General features: G+C 39.8%; 1 protein-coding gene across 3 annotated transcripts in view; it reads left to right on the top strand.

Moving 5' to 3' along the window:
- AFF2 (ALF transcription elongation factor 2) overlaps positions 1-23,971 on the top strand; it is a 763,896-nt gene that overhangs the window by 593,597 nt on the left and 146,328 nt on the right. The window lies entirely within an intron of this gene.

A 23,971-nucleotide genomic window follows, 5' to 3' on the forward strand; every position in this document is an offset into this window, starting at 1 on the left:
GGTCAGTACCCGGACCATCATAGATCAGCAGTTCCCAGTGGAGCAGAGTTTGTATGGCAGAGTCACATTCCATCTCCAGGGTCACTGGGTAAGTCTATCTTTTATATATAGTGTAAGCTCTTATAGTCAGTGGGATTCTTTCTCCCTCTCCTGTAGAGTGTAAGCTTTAATGGCCAGTGGGGTCCTTGTTCTCTCTTGTAAACTGTAATAGTCAGCAGGGTCCTCTCACACCTGTAGAGTATAAGCTCTTATGGTCAGTGGGTTCCTCTCTCTTTCTCCTGTAGTGTTTAAGCTCTTATGGTCAGTGGGGTCCTTTCTCTTTCTCCTGTAGAGTGTAAGCTCGAAACCTCATCAGGGTCCTCTCTCTCCTGCAGAGTGTAAGCTCCTATGGTCAGTGAAGTCCTCTCCTGTAGAGTGCAAGCTGTTATGATCACTGTGGTCCACTCTCTCTTTTAGTGTGTAAGCTTTTGTGGTCAGTAGGGTCCTCTTTCTCTTGTAAATTGTAAGCTGTTATAGTCAGCAGGGTCCTCTCATTCCTCTAAAGCTTAAGCTCATGGTCAGAGGGGTCCTCTCTCACCTGTAGAGTGTAAGCTCTTATGGCAAGTGGGCTACACTCTATGTTTTGTAAACTGTTATGGTCAGCAGGGTCCTGTCACACCTGTAAAGTATGAGCTCTTATGGACAGCAGGATCCTCTAATTCCTGTAGAGTGTAAGCTCTTTTACTCAGAGAGGTCCTCTCTCTCTCCTGTAGAGTGTAGGCTATTATGGTCAGTAGGGTCCTCTCTCTTTTCTGTAGAGTGTCAGTTCCTATGGTCAGCACGGTCCTCTCTCTCTCCTGTAGAATGTAAGTTCTTATGGTCAGCAGGGTCCTCTCGCTCTTCTATAGAATGTAAGTTCTTTTGGTCAGCACGGTCCTCTCTCTCTCCTGTAGAATGTAAGTTCTTATGGTCAGCAGGGTCCTCTCTCTCTCCTGTAGAATGTAAGTTCTTATGGTCAGTGGGGTCCTCTCTCCTGTAGAGTGTAAGCTCTTATGGTTAGCAGGGTCCTTGCTCTTTTTCCCATAGAATGTAAGCTGTTATAACCAGGGAGATCCTCTCTCTCGCTTGTAAAGTGTAAGCTCTTGTGGTCAGCGACTTTTTCTTTCTTTCCCCCATCCATGAATATTGGACTGCACACTGTGTAGGGTCAGCGAGTGGTAGCTCTCTATTGTATTAAAGCAGGGAATAAGTTGAGCACTACCTTACACCTTTATACAGGCGCATGTGAGAATAGACTAATTGGAACGATAGCCCTTTACATTGCCTGCCCATAGCAAATTTTGCTGGCAAAAAAATAACTCCTCTGCACATAGCTGGACATGTAAAATAACTACCACTGAGCTATGGTGGCATCGTTATGGCACATATGGATATTATTTTTAGCATTTGTATAAGTTTGCATTACCCTTTCAACTCTGGTTCCTCAAAAGATCTGTCTATTTATTTTTTAAGCTACTTTCATACTCTTGGAGACTCGGGTATCTTCTGTTCTAGCAATGGCTTTATGCTACCTCTCTAATTTATATGTTTTTTTATGTCCACATAACACATAATCCAGATCCTTTATAGTTTGGTTCCAGTTGTATGTATTAAGATACATACCACACAGTGTGTATATAGAAGCATGTAATAATATAATAAAATGTCCATCCTATAAGAAGCCATAGGCAGCTTCTAAATCATCGCATCATTACCAGCTTATGGGTAACAGCGCTAAGTCAATATTAACATTACCGCAGCTGCAGGAATATTCATAGTTCGGATTTACACAACTGCAAACTGTATACATATTCATACATAGGGGGGAAAATGGTCACACTGTGTATAATATTAGACTGTGTAGCTACTACAAGTAAAATATATCTTTGTACCGTGTTAGCCAGTAGAGATAAAAAAAATTGTTTAAAAGAACAGAGAGTCCTCAGTGGTTGATACCTTTTAATGGCTAACTGAAAAGATGGTAATAATTGCAAGCTTTCGAGACTACTCAGGTCTCTTCATCAGGCATGGTATAACACAAAATCTGAAGAGTCACGTATTTATACACAACAGGACTTAGAATAGTGCAGTAAAAAAAAAAAAAAAAAGGAACAAGTTATATGAAACAGAACTATCTCTATGGCAGGGGGACAAGCTGTTCTAGCCATAAATACTGATGCAGTTCAGTGTGAAAGTTTTATTGTCCTTTGATAAGGGTCTGGTCTAGGGCTGTGACATGCTCGGATGGTCAGAGGAGCACATCTTTTAACTGATGTAAAAAGACATGAATCCATGAGACACATTCATTCCTTCTCTGAATGTGTCAAAGGTCATCATAAGTTTGTACTCCCATAGTCTCCTGTCTCTCTGGGACTTGAAGTTTCCTTTCAATACCAGCAATTTCATGTCCATGATGCTGTGGTCTGGGTTACAAAAATGTTTGGCCACAGGTAGATCCATCCTTTTTTCTCTAATTGTGTGGCGGTGAGAATTCATCCTTGTCCTGAGCTGTTGTCCTGTCTCCCCTACATACAGACCCCCAGTTATATGTACCAAATGTCCAACTGGGGGTCTGTATGTAGGGGAGACAGGACAACAGCTCAGGACAAGGATGAATTCTCACCGCCACACAATTAGAGAAAAAAGGATGGATCTACCTGTGGCCAAACATTTTTGTAACCCAGACCACAGCATCATGGACATGAAATTGCTGGTATTGAAAGGAAACTTCAAGTCCCAGAGAGACAGGAGACTATGGGAGTACAAACTTATGATGACCTTTGACACATTCAGAGAAGGAATGAATGTGTCTCATGGATTCATGTCTTTTTACATCAGTTAAAAGATGTGCTCCTCTGACCATCCGAGCATGTCACAGCCCTAGACCAGACCCTTATCAAAGGACAATAAAACTTTCACACTGAACTGCATCAGTATTTATGGCTAGAACAGCTTGTCCCCCTGCCATAGAGATAGTTCTGTTTCATATAACTTGTTCCTTTTTTTTTTTTTTTTTTTTTACTGCACTATTCTAAGTCCTGTTGTGTATAAATACGTGACTCTTCAGATTTTGTGTTATACCATGCCTGATGAAGAGACCTGAGTAGTCTCGAAAGCTTGCAATTATTACCATCTTTTCAGTTAGCCATTAAAAGGTATCAACCACTGAGGACTCTCTGTTCTTTTAAACAATTTTTTTTGTGTAGCTACTAGGAATTAAATGCACAGATTACAGGTTAGGCAGCTCATCACATGCCATTTGTTTAGTCATTTTCAATTTTAACAAGTGTAAAAGTGTAATTCTCTAAATGCAAATGGTTTTGGCAAACAGCCACGTGCTAATATGTTGCACTGAATGTAAGTGCCGCTGACAGCTGTTTCGGTTGGGTAGAAGGCATAGATGTCATTACTGTTAAAACGTTCCAGCCTGCATTTAGATATACATTTTACACTTAATTGAAGCGTCCTTCTTTTCTTTGTTTTTCTTGCTATTCATAGCATAACTCTTGGCGGACCGTTTTCAGGGGGTTTTGAATTGTGAATTTATATTGTGTTTGTATACAAATGTCTTATTGTACTTGTGTATATGTGAATTTAGTGTGTTTGTACCTTTGTCTTATTGTACTTGTATATATCTGAATTTCTTGTATGTATGCAGATTAATACTCAACTTCCCACTTAGATAATGCACTAGCTTTACCTAATTGACCTTACAATGTGACCATCCAAACGTCAAACACAACTCTAATTAAGAAAATTCTGCTCTGGTCATTCTTGATTGGACTCCATCGGACCATGCAGTTGTATTGTGATATTGACATTATGATGTGTCATATAATGACATCACAACATACAGTTAGGTCCAGAAATATTTGGACAGTGACACAATTTTCGCAAGTTGGGCTCTGCATGCCACCACATTGGATTTGAAATGAAACCTCTACAACAGAATTCAAGTGCAGATTGTAACGTTTAATTTGAAGGTTTGAACAAAAATATCTGATAGAAATTGTAGGAATTGGACACATTTCTTTACAAACACTCCACATTTTAGGAGGTCAAAAGTAATTGGACAAATAAACCAAACCCAAACAAAATATTTTTATTTTCAATATTTTGTTGCGAATCCTTTGGAGGCAATCACTGCCTTAAGTCTGGAACCCATGGACATCACCAAATGCTGGGTTTCCTCCTTCTTAATGCTTTGCCAGGCCTTTACAGCCGCAGCCTTCAGGTCTTGCTTGTTTGTGGGTCTTTCCGTCTTAAGTCTGGATTTGAGCAAGTGAAATGCATGCTCAATTGGGTTAAGATCTGGTGATTGACTTGGCCATTGCAGAATGTTCCACTTTTTTGCACTCATGAACTCCTGGGTAGCTTTGGCTGTATGCTTGGGGTCATTGTCCATCTGTACTATGAAGCGCCGTCCGATCAACTTTGCGGCATTTGGCTGAATCTGGGCTGAAAGTATATCCCGGTACACTTCAGAATTCATCCGGCTACTCTTGTCTGCTGTTATGTCATCAATAAACACAAGTGACCCAGTGCCATTGAAAGCCATGCATGCCCATGCCATCACGTTGCCTCCACCATGTTTTACAGAAGATGTGGTGTGCCTTGGATCATGTGCCGTTACCTTTCTTCTCCAAACTTTTTTCTTCCCATCATTCTGGTACAGGTTGATCTTTGTCTCATCTGTCCATAGAATACTTTTCCAGAACTGAGCTGGCTTCATGAGGTGTTTTTCAGCAAATTTAACTCTGGCCTGTCTATTTTTGGAATTGATGAACGGTTTGCATCTAGATGTGAACCCTTTGTATTTACTTTCATGGAGTCTTCTCTTTACTGTTGACTTAGAGACAGATACACCTACTTCACTGAGAGTGTTCTGGACTTCAGTTGATGTTGTGAACGGGTTCTTCTTCACCAAAGAAAGTATGCGGCGATCATCCACCACTGTTGTCATCCGTGGACGCCCAGGCCTTTTTGAGTTCCCAAGCTCACCAGTCAATTCCTTTTTTCTCAGAATGTACCCGACTGTTGATTTTGCTACTCCAAGCATGTCTGCTATCTCTCTGATGGATTTTTTCTTTTTTTTTCAGCCTCAGGATGTTCTGCTTCACCTCAATTGAGAGTTCCTTAGACCGCATGTTGTCTGGTCACAGCAACAGCTTCCAAATGCAAAACCACACACCTGTAATCAACCCCAGACCTTTTAACTACTTCATTGATTACAGGTTAACGAGGGAGACGCCTTCAGAGTTAATTGCAGCCCTTAGAGTCCCTTGTCCAATTACTTTTGGTCCCTTGAAAAAGAGGAGGCTATGCATTACAGAGCTATGATTCCTAAACCCTTTCTCCGATTTGGATGTGAAAACTCTCATATTGCAGCTGGGAGTGTGCACTTTCAGCCCATATTATATATATATATAATTGTATTTCTGAACATGTTTTTGTAAACAGCTAAAATAACAAAACTTGTGTCACTGTCCAAATATTTCTGGACCTAACTGTATGACCAAAGTAACTCATAATGACATCACGGCACATGATTGAATTAATTCATAATGATTAGGGATAATCTAATATCGCAAAATATTCTGCAATATTCGGCTTCGCGAATATCTGACGAATAGTTCACCGCTATGTGAATATTGGATGCGCAATGTAAGTCTATGGGAAGCCCGAATAGTTCCTATTCGGCAACTATTCGGGTTTCCCATAGACTTACATTGCATATTGAATATTCGCAAATAGTCGACTAGTGGCGACCTATTCGGCGAATATGGCCATTGCCGAATATTTGTGGTATTCGATCATCCCTAATAATGATATCACATTACATGACCAAAGTAACAAATGAAGATGTCACAAGACCAAAGTAACTCATAAAAATGTCATATGACATGACCAAAGTAATTCATAGTGAGTTGATACGCATGACATTTCTGGGGTGGTGCACAAGTAGGGTCCAAAAAGTCTCTAGTAGATGTAGAAACTTGGCACTCAAGATCCATGTGAATAGTGGTTTTTATTGTGAAGAACTTGGAGGGCTAGCACAAGCACAGACGTTTCGTCAAAAGACCTAAATCAGTGGGCATACAGAGGGTCCTCAGAAAGTATAGTATTGTGGTGAATAGCGTTGCTGGGTTTGACGTGGTGTCCATGTGGCACTCATACCCAGCAACGTCGCTCGCCACGTTAGTATACTTTCTGAGGAACCTCTAAACTCACACTGATGAAGGTCTTTGTGCTGGCCCTACAAGTTCTTCACAATAAAAAACACTATTCACATTGATCTTAAGTGCCAAGTTAAGTGCCAAGTTTCTACATCTACAAATGCCTGATGAAGAGACCTGAGTAGTCTCGAAAGCTTGCAATTATTACCATCTTTTCAGTTAGCCATTAAAAGGTATCAACCACTGAGGACTTTCTGTTCTTTTATACAAATTTTTTTTATCTCTACTGGCTAACACGGTACAAAGATATATTTTACTTATACATCTACAAAGTAATTCATAATGACATCACATCATATGACCAAAGTAGCATATAAGAATGTCACATTATATGACCAAAGAAACTTATAATGATGTCACATCACATGACCAAAGTAACTCAAAACGATGTCATATCATAGGACTAAAGTTACTCATAATGATGTCACATCATATGACCAAAGTAACTCAAAACAATGTCACATCATAGGACCAAAGTAACTCAAAACGATGTCACATCATATGACCAAAGTAACTCATAATGACATCTCATCATATGACCAAAGTAACTCATACAAACATCACATCATATGACCAAAGTAACTCATAATGACCAAATCAATTAATAACAATTTCACATAACATAACCAAAGTAGCTCAAAACGATGTCACATCATATGACCAAAGTAACCATTGACATGCTCATTTTTATCCCCTCCTAAATAACATGACATCTGTTCTAATAACCACTTTTATAGTGATAATAGGGAGGAGTTTGACTAGAAAAATATCATGTCTGATAGAACAATGTGTACTTTATATGTCATATAACAATAGATAAAGGTGCTAATGCAGTCCCTCTAATCTACAAATTCAGAAGATGATACCCTGATAAATCTTGCACACTGTATTCATCTATTGCACATACTGTTGTGTTCAGAAGTATTTGGATAGTTACTGAATTTCCATAAATTAGCCTGTGTATAACCAGTACATGGATTTATAAAAAAACTATCGGATTGTTAATGAAGCGTACACTTTCAGCTTAAATTCAAAGAGCTTTATAAACATGGTGTTTTTATCCTTTTGGAGGTACAGCCATTAGTCCCTCCATTTCAACAGGCTCTAAAGTAGCTGAACTATTGACTGAAAAGATGTTCTTTGGTCTGATGTGACCTTTTACGCGATTATTTCATGTCAAATTAAGAAGATAAATTAGAGTTGATTCAAGTGTTGAATTTACATTGGATTTTCATGGGAAATTTCAATGTCTGGTTAAGAGGAGACATCAATAGACTTAAGAAAACCTACAAATATAGCAGGTGTCGTCCTACAAATCACTGAGACGTGCTATGCGGCAACTGACATTTTAAACTTTCTTATATCTGTAACTTTACAAAAAATGTAGGAATGGCCAAATAAACAACTTGATACATTCTTAAACCTTTGTTTGAGAGCACTGGTGAACTCGGCAACACCAAAAGGTCACGAAGAGCAGAGAAGACTGCTAAAGTGAATGATAACAGACGTTTTAACCTAGTTAAGAAAAATCCATTTCCAACATCCAAAATCAGGAACACTTTCAATGAGGTGAATGTTTCATTGTAAAGGTTTAGAATCAAGAAATACTTTCCTAAATGGAAGCCACAACCGAAACGCGTGTCTGGGTGGCCGCCACTCATCTTTTCGAGGGTCCAGTCATAGTGCATCACTTTGTAAGTGCTGACCATATAACTTACCCATGCATTAGAATTGTATATAAATATATATTTATAGATATTCATTCATCTATTTCTACGCTACACATATATATACAGCCTGATTTGATAGACTATTCCATGACTATTCAATGTTTTATCCCATAAATATCAGCTGCCTGCACTTTATAGTTGTATAGAAGTGTCTCCCTGGACACATATTGCTTTTATAATTTATCGTATTAATATGTGTACTCTTTCTTCTATACATCCACCAGTTACCCTCCTGATCCCCAATGAAGTATTTTAGAAACTTAGTGTTTTTAGACATTTTTAGTCAGACTGTTCTTTTTTCGTAGGTTTTTCCTGTATGTTGACCAACTGGTTTGGTCTGCCACGACTACCCAGTTAAATGTATATCTTAGTGAAATGTCTATATCTACAAATATAAATATATATTCTGTATACCCAATGATATCTATGGATGTACACTTAATTTTTCTTTGTCTTTTGTTTGATTTTTTAATGAATGACGATGTGGTCCTGAATAAAGATGAGTGGACCCATGGAAATTTAGTTCAGCCGGACTTTCGATAAAGTTCGCTTTGGGATCCGTCTTGACCTGAACCCTAATAGAAGTCACTAATTGGGCAGTTCGGGTCTCTGCCCGCATGCAGCCTGCTATAAACAGATCACATCCGGGGCCAAGTGGATGGGGATGTTCCTTTTTATTTGGTGCACACTACATCCGATTATGCTATTGTTACCCCCAGTTTGAGCCGATCAAACACTACAAGTGGCTCACACTGGGCTGAGCACCGGGCGTCCCCGAGCTCAGCGATGCACACGCGAGTAGTGTTCATATGTAAAGCTCCCAAACTCCGAACCCAAACTCTGTTGTTTTTTTTGTTTTTTTGTAAAGCCTGTGTTTGGTACAACCATTTTGCCTGATACCACAATTATCTGATGAAGGCCATTGGGCCGAAACATTAATTTGTGGTAGCAATAAAAGTCCAATTTTTCTTCATTCATTTTGGCGTGCCAAGTTTCCATTCTTCTAGTTGTGCTCAACCCCTTCACTTGTGAACCCATATCTTTTATTGCCGTGCCACTTATCCACATCATTACATCCTAAAATAAATAAAAACTTGACTCACAAAAAAACTAGATATCCAATTTTCAGGAAGTTTTTATCGATGTACCGATTTACAAAGTAATATGACATCTGTGAAAAAGTGTGCTACGATATTCAGGATTACAGAAAGTTCCTTAGTGTTAGAGCTTCTGCAACAGCTGTTAACTTTATTATTCAGTATTGGATAAATAACCCCTTACTGCAACCTAAATGATCAGGATTTTACCAAACTGCCCCCTGCCATGTAGGCCAAACTGAGTACAAGCTAAATTATTATGTTCACATCTGCGACATAGAAATTTTCATTCTAAACTATAATCTCCAAATGACAGATTGCGGAGCTGCCCTATACTTTGTAAAAATGCTGCCAACTTTTATGGTTATTAAAAATACTTAAATATTCAACACATAAAGAAAGTAAAGGGACATTTTATGAATAAATAATTATTTTTGATTTGATGAGTGATTTAAACCCAGTTATTAGAAGAATTACTTATGATTGTATAGATATTGCAAAATGTTTCACGTTGTGTCTAATATGGGCCTCACATTCTCAATTACATTTGTGAAAAAATATATATATTTCAACTTACCTGTTGAATTTTTTGAGATTCTGGCCTTTTTCCTCCTTAAGGCCTGCACAAAATAGGTGTCCTATAGTCTACAGCAGAAATTCACAACTATACTGCCATGGGAGTGGGGGGGACCTTTGAAAAGTCCCTTAAAATACCTTATGAGGTTCCATAGATTTAAGGGCTATGAACACTTTTGACATGGAAAAAAATATTTTTCCATTTTTCAGTGGTTATCTTTAGTTAATAAAATGTCATTATATTTTAGTTTGCACTCTTTATTCCTTCACTTATTTCAGGTTTCAGATTTTTCTCTCGCAGGAGTGTCACTCACAGTAATATAGGCTGGATGTGAGCTCTGTACATATCCAGGTTGCTGTTGTCTTCATTGGCCTTGTTGGATTATCACCGCATTAAGAGACTGTCCACTGCATTTACATTGATTACCTATCTTTAGGATAGGTTATCAATGTCTGATCAACTGGAGTCCGGCACCTGGCATCCCTGTCGATCAGCTGTTCTTGGTGCCGGCAGCAGTAGCCTGTGGCTGGAAATGCTCAGTTCCGGAGCTGCTCCGTCTTCTGATAGTGGCCATGGCCGGGTACTACACATCTGCCTCCTATTGATTTTAATGGCAGGCAGGTATGCAGTACCCAGCTATGACCACTATCAGAAGACTGAGCAGCTCCAAAATCGAACATTTCTAGCCACAGACTTCCGCCACCGGCATCCAAAACAGCTGATGGATGGGATGTTGGGTGTCGATGAACTATTCTAAGGATAGGTCACCAATGTTTACATAGTGGAAACCTCTTTGTCACTAAACTAATCTCCTCTCCTTGTGTTTTCCTCTTTTTATGTGGCCTGTTTTATCTTTACATAAAGCTTTGTATACTTTTCCCTTCACTACAGATCTATGTACAATCACCTCCACCTTATTCCTGCTATCCTTAACACCACGTGAATAGAGCAGAGAGAGCGGTCAGAAGCAGGAACAGGGGATCAGGTGATTTTTTTCAACTGTGTGCAAAAGCTAGAGAAAGAGAAAGGACATTTAGGCAGTCTCTTGCTGCAAAATGGTGGAAATGTTTTAATGAAGATTATTTAGGAATTTCAAAACAACTAATTGAAATGGTCATCTAATCCAAACACAACACAGAAAGAAAGAGGCCATACTTACCTGTAGCTGGTAACAATACAAAAATAGTGCAGAATGCAGACAAAGTTTAGTGATATCAGGTGGAGGTAGTACAAGGAATACTCATAACCACTCACACATTGACCATCCATGTAGGGGATTCTTGCTTGGTATTACAAATGTACAAGGATAAGGCTACTCCTATTACCTAGGTTCACAGTAATACCTAAACGGTCGATGCAGAGCAGATGGGTCGGATGGGCATCTCCATTCTCTGGTACCGGTGCCTCCTCTTTCGGCCATCTTTGTCCTCCCCCTTCTGAAGCCTGGGTGCAATGATGCGTCCTATGTCATCCACACAAGCTAACACTGGGGTCCTGGCTAGGCGCACTTTGATCTGCCCTGCTCAGGGAAGATCAAAGTATTGTAGTGCGCATGCACCAAACCTCAATGCCGGCTATTGTGGATGACGTAGGACGCATCATCCACACTAGCTTCAGAAAAAGGAGGACAAAGATGGCCCTAAAGAGGAGGCGACGCACTCTGAGAACGAAGATACCCATCTGCTCCGCACTGACTGTTTAGGTAAGTATTATAAAATGTTTTTTAATCTCTACACAATGGCTTGGGCTCTTATATACAGCATGTTTGAATGCTGTATATAAGATATCACTGGTGGTGGCCACAGCTTATAGGCCCTAAATCTGGTGACAGGTTCCCTTTAAGGGGTTAAGATAAGGAAATCTAACTTTGAGCCCAATGGGGGATATAAATTATTGTTCTGCTTTCATCACTGCAGAATTGGTCAGTGCTTTATCAATAAGAAGAAATAAGAAGCACATCCGTTTATTATATAAATATGGACTTATGTTCCATCAGTTCTAGAGATGAGTGGATTGATTCACAGAGGATAAAGTTTGAGTTGAATTTCCTGAAATTCACAGTTTCACACAAATTCAGGAAATTTGAGATTCAATTCCCGGTTCGCAAGAAAAGAAAAAAAACTTCTCTGGCACCATTTCCCACATTGCTGAAGCATCAGAGATCAGACAAACACCATTTTGTATTATCTTGTTTGCGTATGTACAGGATTATCATACGTTGTATAATAGTGGTCAGTACCTGGGCCATCACAGATCGCCGGCTACCAGTAGAGCACAGTTGGTACAGCAGAGTAATTTTCCATCTCCAGATTCATTGGGCAAGTCTCTCTCTCTCCTGTAAAGTTTAATCTCTTATGATCAACAGGGTCCTCTCTGCTGTAGAGCGTAAACGAGGTCCTCTTTCTCTCTTCTGTAGAGTCTAAGATCTTATGGGTGGTCCTCTGTCACTCTCCTTTAGATTGTAAGCCCATACGGTCAGTGGGATTTTCTTTCTCCTCTAGAGAGTAAGCTCTTAAGAACAGTGGGGTCCTCTCTGTCTCTCTCCTGTAGAGTGTAAGCTTTTATGATCATCATGGATCCACCTCTTTCGCCTCTAGAGTGTAAGCTCTTATGGTCAGTGGAGTCCTCTCTCTCCTATAAAGTGTAAGCTCTTATAATCAGTGAGCTCTTCCTCTTTCTCCTGTAGAGTGTAAGCTCTCATCATCAGTGGGGTCCTCTCTTTCTCTGCTGTAGAGTGTAAGCTCCTATGGTCAGTGGGGTCCTCTCTCTTTCCTGTAAAGTGTAAGCTGTCGTGATCAGCGGGATCCTCTCTCTCCTATAGAGTGCAAGCTCTTATGATCAGCGGGATCCTCCTTTTTCTCCTGTAAATTATAATCTCCTTATAATTAGAAACTGCTATCGTCAGCAGAATCCTCTCTCTTTCTCCTGTAGAGTGTAAGCTTCTATGGTCAGAGGGGGGTCCTCTCTCTCCTGTAGAGTGTAAGCTCCTATGATCAGCGGGGCCCTCTCTCTCCTGTAGAGTGTAAGCTCTCGTATTCAGTGCGATCCTCTATCTCCTATAGAGTGTAAGCTCTTAAGATCAGTGAGATCCTCCTCTTTCTCCTGTAAATTATAATCTCCTTATAATTATAAACTGCTATCGTCAGCGGGATCCTCTATCTTTCTCCTGTAGAGTGTAAGCTCCTATGGTCAGAGGGGTCGTCTCTCTCCTATAGAGTATAAGCTCCTATGATCAGCGGGATTCTCTCTCTCCTGTAGAGGATAAGGTCTTACAGCCAGAAAGGTTCTTTCTCTCTCCTCTACCCTATGTCTATTTTACGAGCAATTACAAGCTTTCCAGAATTGAAATTTGCGCAAATCTCTAGTCAGGTTACATTTTGGCAATAACATTTTATATTGACATTGAAATATGTGCATTTGTTTTATTTCGTCTTCTAATGGCTATTTTACCACTTTAGCACAAATGAGAGAATAACATAAGAGGCATAAACTTTACCTCTCCTGTCATTAAAGATCAATAGACAAAGGACAAAGGGAAAAATTAGATAACGCTACAGAAAATAACACTTTACAAGGTTAATTTTGCCAAGTACAAAGTTTCCTAGTATTGAATTACCACTCTTATTCCTAAAGGAATCTTTCCAAGCGCTTGCAATAATTGTGGTTGATTTTATTGCAAAATTACCTCTGGATGAGGAACATACTCAAGAGGAAACGTGCATGGGTACAAATAAGCTGTGTTTGCCAGTGCCACGTTACCCAGGCCAATACAGTCGTAGTTCTCAATCTGTCTGTGCATTCAAGCAGAAAATTCATTAGCAGCCCTTCTGGCAGGATAGAAAAATAGGCATATTAAGGAAATTTAGTTTGAATTGTTTTCTAGAACTAGTTGGATAACAGGTCAGTAATCAAATTGCACCTTCTGGCATTAGTATTGAAGATGTTATTAAGAATAGCATACAGCTGTAGATTCCACTTTGAGAGGTCGGCACAAAGCGACAAAAGTACAAGCTCGTAAATGCAAGTGATTTAAAGATACATGTGTTCAGGAGGTAAATCCTGGCTCGTTTGGACCGTACGGAAAAAAATCTTCTTCATTTACAACCCTTCTATAAGATATTTAAAGCTCGTTCCCATCACTGTTTGTTTTGCACCACAAATGCCGACTTGTGAATAACTGTTGTTCATACATTAAAGTAAATGATTAATTCTATTTATCATGCCAGACGTTCGGTTGAAGTCTTAGATGTTTTCAAAATGGTTAGCGGTGTAGGCAGTAAATTATTATTCATTAAAAACAAAGCCTGGCTGCATCTCATGGGTGCGATGTATTATCCATGTTTTCTAAAGCCAGTTGCTAAAATTCAGGTAACTGATTAAAGATGCAAATGAAGCTGGCTCATTTTTGTTCTTTTGTATTTTGTAACTAGTATTACACTGTTGATCAATAGCGAAAAGGCCAACAAAGTTCTGGGATGTATCAAGACAAGCATTGAATCTAGATCTAGAGAGGTAATTACTCCCCTATACTCTGCCCTGGTCAGACCCACCTGGAATACTGTATACAGTTCTGGGCGCCCCAATTCAAGAAAGACATCGATATATTGGAGCAAGCCCAGAGAAGAGCAACCTTAGATGGTAGAAGGTCTGCAAACCATGTCCTATGCAGAACGGCTAAAAGAACTAGGGATGTTTAGTTTGAAAAAGAGAAGGCTGAGAGGAGACTTAATAGCGGTCTTCAAATATCTGAAAGGTCATCACAGTGCCGAGGTAATCACCCTATTCTCATTGGCACAAGGAAGTATAAGAAGCAATGGGATGAAACTTAAAGGAAGGAGATTCAGATTATACATTAGGAAAAACTTTCTGACAGTGAGGGCAGTCAGGGAGTGGAACAGGCTACCAGGAGAGGTGGTGAGCTCTCCATCAATGGAAATCTTGAAGCGGAAACTGGATAAACATATAGCTGGAATGATTTAGGAAAGCCTGCACTCACGGGGGTTGGACCCAATGGCCCATTGAGGTCCCTTCCAACTCTACCATTCTATGATTCTATAATTCTATGAATAATATGCAGAGAAGTTGGGCAATATTGTGGTTATAAATGACCCATTGAATGTAGTTTCACATGCAGGTTGGTTTTATATACAACATATTATTTGCATGTTAGTGTGGCAAAAGGTTTCATGATCAAGTATAACATGGAGGGGTGAAGATTGCCATAAAATGTTGCATATAGAGTGGCATTGAAGGACAACTTTCCACAAATAACATTTGGTGAACTCTAAAGCCTAATTCCAATCACAAAATGACCTAACTGATTAATGCTGCTTATACCTGTAATGGGATAGTATAGATGGAAATGGGGCTACTAGACCGACCCTAAGTCTAGGGAATTCCAAGCGAAAGGGAGTAAAATTCAGCCTACCAGCCCTATGAGTAAGGGTCTCTATGACCTGAAATGCGAAAGGCTGTTCTGATTTTAAACATATATGTGTTTAACATGTTTTGTGAATAAAGGATGTCTTAATATTCACTGAAGACTGGACTATGGGTGCTGGATTACCATTTACTCTTATTTAGATTGACTTCTAAGTCTAGGGACCCTGCGCTGTTCTTTATCCCAAGGGTAGGCTTAGAGGTAGTCAGGATCGAGCCTCCAGCATAGCCTTGTCTCCTGTACAGGCCCTAACAACTAAGTCCCCGCCACCTAGGGCATTGACCCGGATGGAGCCCAACAATCCACCAACACAGAAACAGGCGGGGATAAACAAAAACCTATACACACCAATAACCTGCACCAGGGGATGACCAAGGAGAAAGGAAGTAGAAGAGACCACTTACAATAATCACAGAATAGCAGCAGCAGTAAGACACACCCACGCTGCTCCCTGGCTAGCTCCAACTGAATGAATAACCAGCAGCAAGTCCAGGAAGGAGAGGACTTATATCCTAGTCAACAATTGCTTAACTGCCGCCAGCTGAAGCAGTCTGCTGCTGCAAAGAAAGTGCATTAACCCCACCAATGCCAAAAGAAAAACCTGTTTAAAGTGCATGGTCTAGATGATAAGGAGAGATCTAGCCCTGAACCTAATCCTATAAATGTGACAATACCATGGCCAATCAGAGATTGACTCCACTATTGCAGCCATGTATATTTTGGTCTGAAATGTTGATAGCTCTCATAGACTGACAGTTTTTTCTCTACGTGGGTGTAGGGAGAAACCTGTCAGTTAAAGGAAATCTGTCAGCAGGTGTTACGGGGGGCTGTCTGATAATAACCTAAATGAGTATCAGACAGTCAGGGTCCACCGTGCAAAGACTCTGCTGCAGACTATGGCAGAGTGCAATACCTCTGTTAACTCACAGAAGGATATAATAAGAAAGTAAAGCAATTCCTCCCTTACTTGGAGGGTGTGTGGAATGATCTCTGTTAATAATCACAGAGACAAAGGCAATGTGTGCGAAATGGCACCTACCTAGGTCCGCTCTTCTAGTGGTGCAAAAGAGACGAACAGCAGCGTAAGCCGCACAAAGCTCCTACCTGCGTTCGCTCCACTAGTGTGCGAGGACACGAACCACTAGATATGGCACCTGCCTAGGTCCGCTCTTCTAGTGGTGCAAAAGAGATGAACAGCAGCGTAAGCCGCACAAAGCTCCTACCTCTGTTCGCTCCCCTAGTGTGCGAGGATACGAACAACTGCCAGACGCAGTATAAGGAACGTTACCCTAGCGGCAACGTCCACCTACGAGTCGAACCACAAGGCCCAGCCAGACCATGTGCCTCAGGCACCTGCCTATGTCCGCTCCCCTAAGAGGTAAGGATACGGACAGCAGCCGAAGCTGTAAGGTATAAGAACGCTACCCTGCCGGTAGCGCTCACCTAGCATAGACAGAGGAATGCCTAGAGGAACGCGCACAGAGCGTCTACTCTTATTCATGAACCAAAAGAGGACTGAGCGCCATGCGGCATGTGTCAGGGTCTTATATAGACTCTGTGCCTCATCCAAGATGGAGGACACCAGAGCCAATCCGCTGCCAGAACGACAGGAGTGACGTCATGCTGGCCTATCACCGAGCAAGGCATCACAAGCACATGACCAGCGACCAATCGGCATAGAAGGTGTCAGAGACATGTGACCTCGTGTCAGCGATGATGTCACCCGCACATGTGCAATGGCTCCAATATAGGACTTAGTCTCCGGCGCTCGCACATGTGCAGTAGCAAGAAATCTGGACTTAGTCTCCAGCGCTCGCACATGTGCAGTAGCAAGAAATCTGGACATAGTCTCCAGCGCTCGCACATGTGCAGTAGCAAGAAATCTGGACTTAGTCTCCAGCGCTCGCACATGTGCAGTAGCAAGAAATCTGGACATAGTCTCCAGTGCTCGCAGCAACCGTAACAGCAGGTTTTTGCTATGTAATCTGAGGACAGCATGAGCTGGCTGTTATAACTAGAGATGAACGAAATCTTTGGCGGTTTGGTTTGGAGGGCACTGTTGAACCTTAGATAGATTGCTTTGGGACCCTGACTTAAGCCGAACCTCAGTGGAAGTCAGTAATTGTGCAATATGTGTCTCCGACTAGATGCAGCCAACCATAAGCAGAACACTTCCGGTTATGTTTCATTTTTTTGTGTGTATGTGCACACTACATCTGATCATGCTGCTTTTACCCCCAATGTGAGCTGTTCAAACACTGTATGTGGCTTGAACAGGGCTGAGCATCAATCATACCCAAGCACAGTGCTCTTTGCTTGAGTGGTTTGCACTCGTAACTCACTCAAACTTCGAATCCAAACTTTTTTTGTGGTAGTCAGTTTCCAAACCCGAAGCTTATACCTCAAACTTCAGGTTCACTCTTGTCTAGTTATAACACAAAATTCAAGGCTGTGTCGCATGTCAAGTTTTGTGTCGCTGTTTACTTAATCTGAAGGCTTTATCACCCGGTGATTTTCATTGCTGTGACTTGGTGCCTCATGCCAAGTCATCCATCATTATCCATTCCTAGCTCACTGTCTATAAACATTGTACATAAAGAGACTGATGTGAGTGGGGGCAGCTTCCTCAGCTCTGATGCATTGCTGCATCTTAAAACTTTGATTGTGTCAGAACCGCTGAACCTAGTAAAATAAGTGACACATCTTTGGATCCATGGTCTCTTTTCCTACATCATGCTGTTCTTAGATGAACAGCAGAAAAGGAAAGGAGGGTTCCAGCACAAATTCCTTCTTTAAAATAAAAAGTTTTTATCTTCCTTTATTGATGCATTAAAAACATGTGAAGACCGAAAAATAGAGGCATACATTAACGCATAGGAGTTCTTAACGTGTTTCGGACTTAAAATTAAAACCAACAGAGTCCTTAATCATAAGCGTTCTATGCTGGACGGAAAGCTGCTAATATAGACAAGCTAGCAAGACCTGAATCAAAGATCAGGCGGAAATGAGGTAATTGCTAGTGGGGCGGGGGTGATCATCTGTTCTCATCAGAACTCCTATGTGTTAATGTATGCCTCTATTTTTCGGTCTTCACATGTTTTTAATGCATCAATAAAGGTAGATAAAAACTTTTTATTTTAAAGAAGGAATTTGTGCTGGATCCCTCCTTTCCTTTTCTACTGTCCATTGTATGCTGGTTTGGACCTGCCAGCGGATCCGTGCACCCGGAGGATCAAGCAGTTCGGGCGGCAGGTGAGCTGAATATTTCCTTGTTCTTAGATGAAGTAGCAAAAACCTGCTGACAAATGCCCTTGAAGGGGAGTTGGACTGGAAAAACAGTCCAGCACCTGCGTTGGATTAGTCATCATAGTCAAATTGTCCCCAGTCAGTTTATTTCTCTTATATACAGAAGTTTTTCATAGTAAAACATACATTGTTGCCATTGGGCCTGATCTCTGACCGATGCTGCTCTTGGTTTGGTTGTAAAGTATCAAGAAAAGGCTGTTGCATTTCACAAAAGCTCAATTTGATCTATATCAGCAATTCCAATAGTTTTTACAATGAAGAAATGCCCAAAACAGGTGTTCTTCTTCTCGTGACCACACAAATGCCCCAATTTTACTTTTGTAGTTCTGTTATGCAGTTTATTAAGACCCTAACCAGAGTACAAGGTACAGTAATCTTAGATTTTAAGGAAGAGTTTTGGTAGAAAAAAAGAAGTCTTCTTGAAATAGAAGTCAATTAGTTGGGTATAGTAAAAAGCAACAGTTCCATCACAAGCTCCAGTGATAATAGAAGAAAAATAACAAGTTTATCTCCCTATAAAAGTAAATCTAGAAAAACAATAGAAACTTTTGAAAAAGAATGAGTAAATCTGAAGTTTAAGGAATTGTCATTGATGTAATTTATGAAATCTGTGATTGTTGTGTTTTGTTTTTCCAATGTCAAACCAAATGATTAACAAATCGTCAATAAAATGACCATACCAAGAAATAGAATTGCAAAAAAAAAGTGGTTTTCTTATGTTAGCATGTTACGCATAAGACTGCGTTGTGGTCAAAACATATCAACAGAATATACACTATCCTGTTCTTGTATTCTTAATGGAAAAAAAGTGAAGTTTTATTCATCTATGAAGATTTTTTTGACACTTTTTGTTTCCTTAGAGTGCTTTCACAATGCGTTACCTCTCTGTTCATTGTCTCATCGGGGATTCTGTCCAAACTCCCCGCAAAACAAGATTCAGACATATGCTTGAACAAGGCCACTCACTATAATGGTGATGCTGTTGTTACCATGTGCTCTGTCGTGCACCATTTTCGGGAGTATACGGCTATTTGAGGCAGACACCCAGACGTAGTAAACTGCATCTGGGCGTCTGCCTCCAGTAAACGTATACCCCCGAAAAAGGTGCACAACAGAGCCCGCGGTGACTCCATCTACCCCATTATAGTCAATGTCCCCATCAGTACATTTGTCTGAATCCCGTTTTTCAGGGGTTTGGATCGAAGCTCCGACTGGACCACTGAACGGGGAGAGAAAGCTGTGTAAAAAGCACACTTAAACTTTGTTTCTGGAGAAGACTATCTTTCAAGACATCCTCAAATACAGTAGTAGGTCACATTTTCAGATATTCCTGTATAACTAACGTGTTGTACATTGTAGTAGGTTCTATGTTTACCAGTATTCTCCCACTAGTTGTATTCACCTTTAGATATGTTTCTCTGCCAGTATTGGTCTCTACTGTACAATTAGAAGGCATACTTATTTATGGTAGGATACATGTTGTCTTGGAAAAATAAAGCAGCAGAGTTCCCGGCATCTTACTGACTACAGACATAATTGTCATTTCTTTAAACACTAAGTCACATCATATTTCAGTGGTTGGACACAAAGTCCTTAAAACAGTAAAAACAATTCTCATAAATGTCATAGAACACATAAATTAATAACCTAGACAGCTTTTAATAAATAATCTCCGATGATGTGCTCTGAGCATGTAATTTAGTTGTTCGTAGGTCAGAAGTTTTTTTAACTTTACACATTACTCATCAGAACATATGACTATCCGGACAGATGAGATAATAGACTACTTGATACAATTAATGGACCTTATGCAGATGCTAATGGTCTCATTTTAAATGATACGGGAACAATAATTATTGCTGTCTAATATTGAACTACAACATTAATTTGTCTTGTAATTGGCAAGCAGCGGCTAACCGTTCCAAGCATTGAGATACATTATAACACGTAGCACTAAATTCTGAAAATGTTTATTAGCATTGATGACTCCGTGGTGAATATAATTTTGCTGAATGAAAATCAATTGATCTTTGATCTTATGGGTCCCTTATTGAGGAACTTTGATAACAAATGAATTACTTTTATATTTTAATTTACCTTATAAATGTAGGTATTTAAAGGGGATGGTCACCACCGGACACAATTTTTTAATTTTTTTTATGTAAATTAATGTATTTTGGCTAAAAATAATCTTTAACCCCTTAACGACCGCGGGCCGTAAAATTACGTCCTAAATGACATAATCTTACTGCCCGCGGTCCTCCGGCGGCAGCATGCCGCGATCGGCACACATCTCAGCTGATTTTCACAGCTGAGATGTGTGCCTGCTAGGCACGAGCAGAATCGTTATCTGCTCGTGCCGATTAACCCCTTATAATGGCGCTGTCAATACATGACAGCGCCATTATAAGCGCAATCGCGGTAAAGTTTTACTTACCGCCGAAACCGGAAGTCACGTGACGCGATCACGTGACTCCCGATAGTTGCCATGGTAGTACAGGGTCATGTGATGACTCCTGTACTACACATGAATTGGTTTCACTTTCGCTGTGCCCGGAGCACAGCAAAAGAGAAAGACAGCGTATCTGCTGTTTACAGCCTTCCAGCTGTGATCAGCAGATACTGCAGAGCGATCGGAATCCTGATCGCAATAGCCCCCTAGGGGGACTAGTAAAATAAAAAAAAAAAGTAAAAAAATAAGTTTTAAAAAATTAAAAAAAAACAAAAAAACCTAAAAGTTCAAATCACCCCCCATTCGCCCCATTAAAAATTAAAGGGTTAAAAAAATAAAAAATATACACACATTTGGTATCGCCGCGTTCAGAAACGCCCGATCTATCAAAATATAAAATCAATTAATCTGATCAGTAAACGGCGTAGCGGCAAAAAAATTCCAAACGCCAAAACGACGTTTTTTTGTCGCCACAACTTTTGCGCAAAATGCAATAAGAGGCGATCAAAACGTAGCATCTGCGCAAAAATGGTACCGTTAAAAACGTCAGCTCGAGACGGAAAAAATAAGCCGTCATTGAGCCTAAGATCCTGAAAAATGAGAACGCTACGGGTCACGGAATATGGCGTAAAACCTGCGCCACTTTTTTCGGACAAACTTCCGATTTTTTTTTAACCCCTTATATAAAAGTAAACCTATACATGTTTGGTGTCTACGAACTCGCACTGACCTGAGGCATCACACCCATACATCAGTTTTACCATATAGTGAACACAGTGAATAAAATATCTCAAAAACCATAGTGCTATCGCACTTTTTTTGCAATTTTTCAGCATTTGGAATTTTTTTGCCATTTTCTAGTACATAATATGGTAAAACTGATGGTTTCATTTAAAAGTACAGCTCGTTCCGCAAAAAATGAGCCCTCACATGACCATATTGACTGAAAAATAAAAAAGTTACGTCTCTCAGAAAAAGAATGGCGAAAAAAAAAAACGGAAAGCGAAAAATCGGCCGTTCGTGAAAGGGTTAAAGTGTCATCAAAAAATATAAACTATTTTGCTTTGCTAGGTTCTTTGTTTGCCTGCACATTTAACCATTGATATGGTCTGTGGACATAAATCAGCTGAGAGGAGTTAAAAAAAAGACATGAGTAACAAACTCTCCCATTATGCTGCCAAAATGAGCTTACTGATGGATTCTCAGATAACCCATTCTGCAGCCAGCAATAGACAGTGCAATATAGCTGATATAGAAGATAAAAAGTGGAACATTTTTTAGAAAATCCAATTACAAAAATATTTTTTATCCAAAAATACATTAATTCAAATAAGTAAAGGAAGTGTTTGGGTTAACCCCCTTATAACAATAATATAATGCTGTTCAACATTGATTTCATGTACAGTTGAAACCAGAAGCTTACATACACTATCTAAAAAGACACATCTGCATGTTTTTCTCACTATCTGACATGAAATCAGAATAAGCCTTTCCCGTTTTAGGTCAATTAAGAAGCAAAATTATTTATTTTTGCCAAAAGCCAGAATAAAGAGAGAGAATGTTTTTTTTACCTTCTGCAAAGTCAAACCTTTACATATGTCAAGGAGAAAATCCATAATTTCGGAAATCACCTTCTTAATAGTGAATGTCTGCTGAAATCTATGATTAATAGTCACTGAGTGCTGGCAAAGGAATTTAAACCACACAAATATCTGGTATAAACCCTACTCAGTGAGAGAAGGTGCACAAGAGTGACGTGCTTTATTTTTACAAGCCGTTCATAGGCTGGAATGGGTTAATCTCTTAGTAAAATTCATAAATGTGCCATTGCTTATATTAAAAAATAAGCAAAAAGTCTGTGACGTGTATCCATTTTGGAACTTCCTCTGCAGCGTCTCCTATTTTCCTAGCCGTTTTGGATTGGCCATCACAAAACCATGATCTCAATCCTATTGATAATTTATGGGCAAAGCTGAAAAGGCCGGTGTGAGCAAGGTGACCTACAAACATGGCTCAGTTACACCAGTTCTGTCAGGAGGAATGGGCCCAAATTCCTACCAACTATTGTGAGAAGCTTGTGGAAAGATATCCAAAATGTTTGACTCAAGTCATACAGTTTAAAGGAAATGCTACCAAATACTAATACTAATGAAATGTATGGAAACTTTTGACTTTGCAGAAAGTAATAAAAAATGCCTTGATATTTTTTTCTCTCTCATTATTCTGGTATTTGGCAAATATAAATAATTTTCGTTCCTAATTGACCTAAAAGGGGAAAGATTTGTTGTGATTTCATGTCAGCTAGTGCGAAAATGAGAAAAGCATGCTTATGTGTCTTTTTAGATAGTGTATGTAAACTTCTGGTTTCAATTGAATAAGGAAATTGTTGTCACTTCTGATATAAGAATTGATTGTTACGTAGTTACAAAGGTTGAAATAAGACCTTGGTCCATCTAGTTCAACCTTCCTCCACCAATTATACGTTTTGTCATCATGTAATCCATAACCGACAATGTTGTGTACTGAGGAAATCTTCCAGCTCTTTTTTAAAAGTTGTTATAGTGTCAGCCATTACTACCTCTTGTGATTGGGCATTCCACAATCTGTTGTGATAGGGCATTTCACAATCTGACTGCTATAACTGTAAAGAACTGTTTCCTATTTAGCTGCCAGAATTGCTTTTCTTCCACTTGCAGTGAATGCCCCCTGGTCCTTAGTATTGTCTTTGGAAGAAATAAGTTGTGTGCCAGTCCTTTATATTGAGCACACATGTATTTATACATATAAATGAGATTTCCTGTGAGATGTCTTTTTTCTAAGCTAAACAACTCCAACTTTTTCAGCCCCTTCCTATATGTGAGGCCTTCCATTCCTTGTAGTAGTCCAGTTATCCACTTTTGAACTGATTCTAACTTCTAAATGTCCTTTTTAAAATGTAGAGCTCAAGACTGGATCCTATATTCCAGATGTGGCCTTATAAGTGATCTATAGAGGGGTAACAATATGTTGGGATCACGGGATCTAATCTTTCTTTTTATCCACCCTAAAATCTTGTTTGCTTTAGCAGCTGCTGCCTGACATTGAGTACTGCTGATCAACTTACGTGTATCCAAAA

The sequence above is a fragment of the Anomaloglossus baeobatrachus genome, chromosome 9 (genome assembly GCF_048569485.1).
Source record: "Anomaloglossus baeobatrachus isolate aAnoBae1 chromosome 9, aAnoBae1.hap1, whole genome shotgun sequence".
NCBI classification, from domain to species: domain Eukaryota; kingdom Metazoa; phylum Chordata; class Amphibia; order Anura; family Aromobatidae; genus Anomaloglossus; species Anomaloglossus baeobatrachus.